Source organism: Myotis daubentonii, chromosome 13 (genome assembly GCF_963259705.1).
Source record: "Myotis daubentonii chromosome 13, mMyoDau2.1, whole genome shotgun sequence".
NCBI lineage: Eukaryota > Metazoa > Chordata > Mammalia > Chiroptera > Vespertilionidae > Myotis > Myotis daubentonii.
This window is the reverse complement of record NC_081852.1, coordinates 31567823-31577082: the sequence shown is the minus strand read 5'-3', so window position 1 is coordinate 31577082 and position 9260 is coordinate 31567823. Positions and strand designations below refer to the sequence as shown.

The window sequence follows — 9260 nt, the reverse complement described above, 5'->3', positions numbered from 1 at the left end:
AGAGAGAGGGAGGACGAGGGGAGGAGTTAATTGGTTAACTGCAGGGCAAAAGCAACCAAAAACTACTTACATTCCTGAGTGTATGATGGGACTTTGAATTAATTTCCAGATGATATCAAAAAGACAAGGGCCAGGTGCCACCACATCCCAGGAGCCTCCACTTCTTACTTACGCGTGAACTATCCACAACCCGAAGGAGCAAACCGTCTTCCTCACAGCCGGTGCACCTATCCCAGAACTGCCCTCCCCCACTTCACCCTCTCCCGCCCACCTTATCTGTAGCCAATGCAAATTCTTTCAAAACCACCTACACCTATCCTCCTCCTCCCTGAAGAATGAAAACGCCCTTCAGATGCAGGCCTCCAGGCATGTTTGTCTTTTCCACTAGCCAGCCCTACTGGTAGTTTGGACTTCATGCCCCAAGACCACGTCTTTTTCTTGCAAGCAATGGCCCTTTCTATTCAAAAAGCTTTCAGCCATGCAGGTTAAAAAAATTTTGTTTTACAACCATGTTCTTTCAACAGGACCAACCAATCTCCTAAATATTCATTTCATTTCATTTCATTTCATTTCATTTCAAATGTATGCAAAATGTGGATGTGGGTGTCCGTGTGGGTGACAAAAAGTTTATTGAATGTTTTCTGAATCAAGCAGTATTAAGTTCTGCTCTACTAGTATATTGCTGTAATGTTCATTGAAAATGGGTAGTCCAGGTACTGCAACTCTTTATGGAGAAGATAATTTGTCTATCATGCTTCCAACATAAAAAGTGATAATATTAGTAGAAGGGAGAGAGAAGGAGAGAGAGGGAGAAACTGGAAGGAGGAAAGAAAGGTTGATTTTATGCTGGCTTCAGAAAGGAAACTTACCCAGGTTTCAGAATACTGTGAGGTCATTGCAAAGTCTGAATGACAGCAGTTTCCAATTACAAAAATATCTTGGTGAGATCACACATCTTGGAGGTAGCAGTAGGAACTCTGTGTTGGAAGACAGGACAGATTCTTTGTAACAGCAATAGAAGTTACAAGCTCTATTTGACCCATGCAAATTTTGTACTTCCACCCACCAAGCAATTCCAGAGGCATTTTTTAAAATAAAAGGTTAATATAAAATATACAGTGTCTCCCCAAAAATTGTATACACACTTTAACAGCTGATAACTCACTTAATTTTGAAAAGGAACTGTATGTTATGTATGTTAATAAACACTGACTTTATAATCATTCAAAATGTGTATGTATTTTTGGGACACCCTGTATATATGGGCAAGAAGTTTCTTTAGTGCTTTCTGAATCAAGAACTATTAAGTTATGCTCTATAATGTTGGTGGTTTAGAAGTCATGCCCCAAGACCAGGTTTTTTTCTTGCTAGCAATGCCCCTTTCAGAGAGAGAGAGAGAGGGAGAGAGAGAGAGAGAGAGAGAGAGAGAGAGAGAGAGAGAGAGAATATAGATATATACATAGATATCTGATACAGTTCCTCAAATAGAGCACTGCATTAAAGCCAAAGTCCAATGTAGAATACAGAGTGAATTGAATCAGCTGCTGAAAAGATTGAACTTTACTGGAACCCTACACTCTTGGAAAACAGGGAGATCAAGAAATTCCACAGCTACTACCGTCATCACCCTTTTGCATATCAGAAAACAGCTTAATGCTATTAAATTAATTAAAGAGGCCATTAGTCTGAGGTGGCCCTAAGGCCTTGGGAGCCTACATTAGCAAACTAAAATCAAAACCTATAAATGCTTAAGGATTACAATATTGAAACCTAAGGACAATCAATGATAAACAGCCAACTAAGCTTTAAGCTATAGCCAATTAATAATTTCCTTACTTTGTTGTGTGCCTTTCTCTATAAAAGTCTCCCCAAGCTTGTTTTGGTAGAGCGCTCCTAAACTCTTCTGGTTTGGCACTTCCAGTTCAAATTAATTTTTGTTCAAATAAATGCTTAACATTTTTAATATGCCTCAGTTCATTTTTTAATACTGTAAAGAAGCATTCTTCCATATATTAACACCATTATACTTAGCTAGTTATTAATAATAGGAAAGGATCAAAGGGAAGGTCAGACATGATAGACATGTCATTTGGGCAGCTTCACCAGGAAGCTGCAACTTCACCTTCCCCAGGGAAACACCAGCCTATCCCCTGCAGATCACTGGGGGGAGGGGTCCAACTAAGGGGAGACAGATGTATGCCCAGTGAAGTTGGGGTGACTAGGAAAGGTGTTTGTCAGTCACACTTGGGAACAGAGATCATTGGCCAGAATGGGTGTGGCCACTGCAAGCCCGAAAAAATTTGGGAATACATAATCCCCTAAACAAAGAAATGCTCTCTTCACTCTTGGGGATCTTGTTGCACTTATGACTCATGTGACCCCGGCTCTCTTTGTATTCACCCATGTGGCCATGGGCCACATGGATCCCACACACAATAGAGTAATGGACTGCAGTGGGAAACATAAGCTAAGCTAGCCTGGGGCTGGGCTGGACTTGCTTCAATATGGAAAGGAAACTCTGAACACTGGCTCTGATTTTAGCTCTTACAGAAGCCCCAGCTATACTTCTATGGCGGGACAGAAGGAGAGGGACCTTAGAAACTCAGGCATGTAATTCCATGGAAATAAAGCTTTCTGCACTATCTCATCCTTCCATGGGGGCCTCTGGAAATTCTTATTGTAACAGTACCCCAAGAACTCTACTTCTACTGGGAACAATGTGACTTATGAAAGACCCACAGATGACCCCAATGTTTATCCATGACAAGTCCAGACACAGGCCCCCCAAATTCTCATTCTTTGTCTTATAAATAATTACCTGATCTGTTTGCCCCCACTGAATGATCTGAGAAATGCCCACTAACTTGGCCAGGCAAATTTTCCTCAGGCTTCTCTTCCCCAGGCCCCTGAACTTTGGCCTGCCCTTGAGTTTAAGCAAGCATTGGGAGCTTAAGGAACCGCTGGGAAGTGGGGAGTCGGGGGAGGCCTTAACAGCTTCTCCTGAGAATCAGCTAACCACCAAAAAGACATTTCCTGCTCACCTGTTCAATCCACCACCTGCTCGCCTCACTCCCCACACCCAGTTCCTTCTAGGCTTATTTACTCTTCCCTATAAAAGAAAAGACCTTTCTGCTTGGTCTTTGAGACGCTTATACATATTATGGTCAGTGTGTTTTCCTATCACAATAGTTCCTTTCCTCCTATTGTAATAATCCCCTCCTCTAACTATAATAGTCTTTTCAAATAAAGTCTCTCCTTACCTGAGTCTGGATTTGGTTTTTTTATTTGACACTGCCTAAGGTTATAGTTTCCAATATATTTAGAAGTATATTTCTCCTCTGTCACATTTGCTTTTATTTATGATTTCCCCTTTATGGGTTTTAAGTATTCATCCCAGATTCAGAAGCCACATGGGCAGAGGGATCAAACCCTCTGAGGGTATTAACCAGCTATCCACATACATCTCAGGTTAAAATGGAAATGAATAGGTAGGAGGGCTGCTTCCATATGCAAACACCTCCAGGTAATCAATTCAATTCTAATATCTTGCTGGCTGCAAAATCATGGCTTCTGGGGCCATTTAATTCACTTCCAGCTAATGCCTGGGGTGCCAGTGCATAACAAAGGAAACAGAAAAAGTCTATAAAACTAAAATATTTCATTAGATCACAGCAAGTTAAAAGCCTGGCCAACTCCAAGCTTCACGGAGCATCTTTGGAATCTTACCCCTGAGCTGGCCCAAATAAAAGGTTTGCAAGTATTTACAAACTATCAACTTTGCACTCTTGAAAACATCTGTTATCATCTGAGGTATTTTCCAAAACAAAAGTGAGGACTTGTAGATTGGCAAAGGATTTTTTTTCGACTTGTGAATTTAGTAATAGCTGGAGTCATAATGCAGTTTTAAAAATTGTTGCCCTAGCTGGTTTGTCTCAGTGGATAGAGCATTGACCTGCAGACTGGAGGGTCCTGGGTTCAATTTCGGTCAAGGGCACATACCCAGGTTGCAGGCTCGATCTCCAGTAGGGGGCACGCAGGAGGCAGCTAATCAATGATTCTCTCTCCTCATTGATGTTTCTCTCTCACTCTCCCTTCCTCTCTGAAATCAATAAAAATATATTTTTTAAAAATAAAAATTGTAAATCACATTTAATTACACATATTTCATAAGTTTATTACTGAAACCATAGTTAACTTTAAACATCCAGGGCACATTGTATCTGTAATCATAGGCAGATTTCTTGTTCAGAAGTTTCCAGGGTACACTGTCATGGTTACCAGGATCAGCAGAGTGCTGAGAATTGTTTAACAACCAGCTCTGCGGGAGAGTGTAGGCCCTTATGTGTAGCACTTGCCAATTTTCACGGTGTAAACACTCCCACAATGACTAATTTCAAGCTATCAATGTGACTGCACTTGGAGTTCAGGAAGAGATGCTCACTAACCCACCACACAGATACAAAAGATGTAAATAACCTCAAGAGAACACAATAGTTAAATGTAGCCAAATAATTAGGAAGTGATGAGTTTTGAGTGAATGTCATTTTAGTTTAATTTAACTTATTTAACTAACTTTTTATAATTTAAATTTTAATAATGACTGTGTGAAACAACTGGCTTGCAAAATTCCTGAAAGTTTAACAGTCAGCTTTTGTATGTTGGCATAGCTGGTACCAATGGACACCAGTGAGTCCAAGATTCATCCCTCACTATGGCCATAACCCCTAGAGGACTAGACAACATCCTATCTAATAAAAGAGAAACATGGTAATTAGCATACAACCGCTACCCTTCCCATTGGCTAATCAGGGCGATATGCAAATTAACTGCCAGCCAAGATGGCGGCTGGCAGCCAGGCAGCTTGAAGCAAACATGGGGCTTGCTTGCTTCAGTGACGGAGGACTCCAACGTTCCCCACCTGCCACTGCCGGCCTCTGAGCTGCAACTCTAAGCAACTATGTTACAAATATAGAAGCTAAACAAAACCCCAGAAACCTGCTTTAGTCCACCGGGCTTCAGCCAGCAGGACCACAACATTGTTGCAAATACAGAAGGTAAACAAAGGCCAGAAACCTGCTTTCAGCAGCGGAGGCCTAAGAGCTGGAGCCAGAGCTAAAGCTAGCCCAGAATAAAAAAAAGAAAAAGAAAAAAAGGAGCGGTTGGGAGCTTCAGTCACCCGCCAGCCTGAAAACAGCCCTCAGCCCCTCACCCAGACTGGCCAGGCACCCCAATGTGGACCCCCACCCTGATCCAGGACACCCTTCAGGGCAAACCAGCCACCCCACCTGTGCACCAGGCCTCTATCCTATATAATAGAAGGGTAATATGCCTCCCAGCACCGGGATCAGCGGAGCCGAGAGGCCTCCCGGCACCAGGATCAGTGTGACAGGGGGCAGCGCCCAAACCCCTGATCGCCCTGCGGCTCTGTGTATGACAGGGGGCGGGGCCACAACCTCCCTATCGGCCCTGCTCTGTTTGTGACAGGGGAAGGCGCCCCAACCCCCTGATCAGCCCTGCTCTGTGCCTGATAGGGGGAGCTCCCCAACCCCCCGATCACCCTGTGGCTCTGTGTGTGACAGGGTGCGGCGCTCCAACCCCCTGATTGGCCCTGCTCTGTGTGTGACAGGGGGCAGCGCCCCAACCCCCTGATCGGCCCTGCTCTGTGTGTGACAGGGTAGAGCCATAACCTCCCCATCGGCCCTGCCCTGAGTGTGAGAGTGGCGGCGCCCCAACCCCCTGATCGGCCCTGCTCTGTGGGTGATAGAGGGCGGCGCCCCAACCTACACCCCACGGGCCCTGCTCTGTGTGTGATGGGGTAGAGCCATAAGCTCCCCATTGGCCCTGCCCTGAGTGTGACAGTGGCAGTGCCCCAACCCCCTGATCGGCCCTGCTCTGTGGGTGATAGAGGGCGGCACCCCAACCCCCTGATCAGCCCTGCTCTGTGTGTGACAGGGGGCGGTGCCCCAACTGCCCTATCGGCCCTACTCTGTGACAGGGGGGAGCTCCTCAACCCCCTGATGGGCCCTGCTCTGTGCATGATGGGGGGAGCTCCCCATCCCCCTGATGGGCCCTGCTCTGTGCATGACAGGGAGGAGCTCCCCAACCCCCTAATGGGCCCTGCTCTGTGCGTGACAGGGTACGGAGCCCCAACCCCCCTGATGGGCCCTGCTCTGTGCGTGACAGGGGGCAGCGCCCCAACCCCCTGATTGGCCCTGCTCTGTGCGTGACGGGGGTGGCGCCGCAACCTCCCCATCGACCCTGCCTTGAGTGTGACAGGGGGCGGTGCCCCAATCCCCCAATCAGCCCTACCCTGAGCGTGACTGAGGGTGGCATTGCAACCTCCCGATCTGCCCTGCTCTGTGCATGACAGGGGCAGCGCCCCAACTCCCCAATTGGCCCTGCTCTGAGCCCGACCAGGGGCTGCACCTAGGGATTGGGCCTTCCCTCTGCCACCCGGGAGCAGGCCTAAGCCAGCAGGTCGTTATCTCCCAAGGGGTCCCAGACTGCGAGAGGGCACAGGCCGGGCTGAGGGACCCCCCCCCTCCCCCCTGAGTGCACAAATTTTTGTGCACTGGGCCTCTAGTCTACACTAATAAAAGAGAAACATGCAAATTGGTATCACTCCGCTATGCCCACCAGCCAATCAGAGTGACTATGCAAATTAACCCAACAAAGATGGCAGTTAATTTGCATATGCAGGCACAGAGTGAAGACTAAAGAATGAAGACTGAAGAGGCTTGGCTTCTTGGCTGTGGCCAGACCAAAGGCCTGAGTCCCGGGTGCCGGAGGAAAACTGGTGCCGGCAGCCAGGGGAAGGAATGCCTATTGCATGAATCTCTTAGTGCAACGGGCCTCTAGTTATTTAGTAATACAGAAAGTATTTGGCTCACAGAAGCACAAGGGGTGATACTAACCAAAGGCATATCTTACCTATGGTGGGTTGATATGCCTGAAAAAGATATGTCTAACTGGAACCAATGAATGTGGTCTTATTTGGAAAAAGGGTCTTTGCCGATGGTATTAAGGATTTTGAGATTTAAAAAAAAAAAAGCAACATTCTGCCCAGCCAGCAGTGCTCAGTTGGTTGAGCATCATCCTATGCACTGGTTCGATTCCTTCCCAGTCAGGTCACTGGTTCAATTCCCAGTGAGGGCACATGCCTGGGTTGCCAGTTTGATCCCCAGTGGGGGGGGGGGGGGCGGTGCAAGAGGCAGCCAGAGGATGTTTCTCTCTCATCAGTGTTTCTCTCTCTCTCCCTCTCCCCTCCTGTCTCTGCAATCAATAAAAACATATTTAAAATAAATAAAACATCCTGAATTATCTTGATGTGCCCTAAATCCAATGGCCAGTGTCCTTATGAGGGAGGACACAGACAAAAGGAGACACAGGGACACAGTGAAGGCACAGAAACGCAGGGAAGAGGCCTTGTAAAGATGAAGGTAGCAATTGGAATGATCCATCTAAAAGCCAAGGAATGGCAAGCATTGCTGGCAGCCACCAGGAGGCAGGAGAGAGGCACAGCACGGTTCTTTCTTGGAGCCTCAGAAGGAAACACCTTACTAACGTCTTGACTTTGGGCATGTGGCCTCCAGAACTGTGAGAGAATAAGTCGGTTGTTTGAAGCCACCAAGTTTGTGGTAATTTATTATGACAGCCTTAGGAAAGTAAGGCACTACTCCATGACAATCGGTCAAAAAAAGAGGCTTTCAAGATTTTAAAAGCTATAAAATAACTTGGAAAATTACATAACACTGTAACCACATACAATCATAGTGGTGAGGAGGCAGGAGAAATTTAAAGGGAAGGGCAGTTTACTGCTCCCTAAAATGTCACCTCATATCTTGATAATCCTTATAGGTCAGACATGGCCAGACTCCCTGGTGACTTAGACACAACCTTAAAAGTGCCAATTGCCAGAGCTTATTTACTAGGTGGTAGAAACCGGTGTTCTTTAGCTTCTCAGCTCTGGCCTCTTTTTATCTCTAGAGGGTGAGTCCCTATTTGATAGTATATTCTTGTTCTATTAACTGGGAAAGAAAAGAATAAAGGGGGGATGGGGCAATCCATTTGTGGCAGTGGCAGGGGTGCACTTGGAGAGAAAGAGCATTCAGCTCCACTGGGCTCTGGACCCTGAGCTCTGCGTCACCTGGAGCAGTTGTGCTTTTGTTTGTCTCCTATGTTGTCTTTCTACAGACTTCTCAATCAGAATAGCTGGACCCAAGCCACATCCCCAGGTACCTGGGGAGTTAGAACTTCGGCTCTGCTCCTGGCAGGGCGCCCCAGATTCGAAGGCCTAGCCGTGAATCCCACGTGCCCCCATGGGTCTCAGGGGTTAGCCAGACTGATGCACTGGTCCTAATGGTCAGCGATTCCAAACAAGGCATTTGAGGGGGAGCTGGAATCATGCTCCTTGCCTCACTACCCATGGACACACATGAATTAAACACAAGGAGAACTCTGAAAAGGCTGCTAGACCTTAAACTTTTTTCTCCTCCACACAATGATTCTTCGGAAAAGCACTTTGTAAATAAAGAGCTGTGCACAGATGGAGCAAATGCTGTGCTGAGAATGAGTGTGCTGACCCTGGACCAGCATTGCCTGAGAGCATCAGCAATAACAAAAGCCACCCTTTACTCTTAGGCATGGGCCATGGACCAGGCACGCTGCTAATGATCATTTAATCCTCACAACAACCCTGTGAGAGAAAGGCTGTCCTTGCTTTAACAGGTGGGGAAACTGAACCTCCAAGACGTCCCAGGTTACCTGAAGGGGAAGTGACAGAGGTGACAGAGCTGGGCCCCGCCCATAGCTCCGACCTTCCAGCCAATGCCTAGAAGAGGAAACCCTGAAGCCTGAGGTCAGGTCTGCTCTCTCAGCAAGTGCGTTTCCCAGAGAAAGGGACTAATGCCACCTTTCACCAAAAGCCTGAGACTTCGCTATCTGGAGCAGCTCAAAAAAATTCTTTTAATTTTACATAATGAAATACTTTCTTCTAAATTATCCTACGTTTAAACCCAATCCAAAAACTCAAGAGTTGGGCCGCTAAGGTTGAGGAAGGTGGCTGAGGCTCCCTATCCAGGAGGTTGGCACTTCCTGTGAGCGGTACAGGAGGTGCCATGAGGCCTGAGGTTCTGGCTTTGGGTTCCAAAGAATGAGGTGGGGTTCTGGCTGACTTGCTCCAGGCCTGCCCCATGCATGGAGCAGCGAGCGGGCACCGCCTCAGCTCCTCTCTGGCCTGGCCCCAGCCCTTCTGCCCTGTC

The 9260-nt window shown here is 47.0% G+C and overlaps 1 long non-coding RNA gene across 1 annotated transcript in view; it reads right to left on the bottom strand.

Moving 5' to 3' along the window:
• Positions 1-687: 687 nt before the first annotated feature.
• LOC132214539 (uncharacterized) overlaps positions 688-9260 on the bottom strand; it is a 45829-nt gene continuing 37256 nt past the window's right edge. Inside the window, exon 4 of the long non-coding RNA XR_009448307.1 lies at positions 688-977. This is a non-coding gene — a long non-coding RNA (uncharacterized LOC132214539). The remainder of the gene's footprint in view (positions 978-9260) is intronic.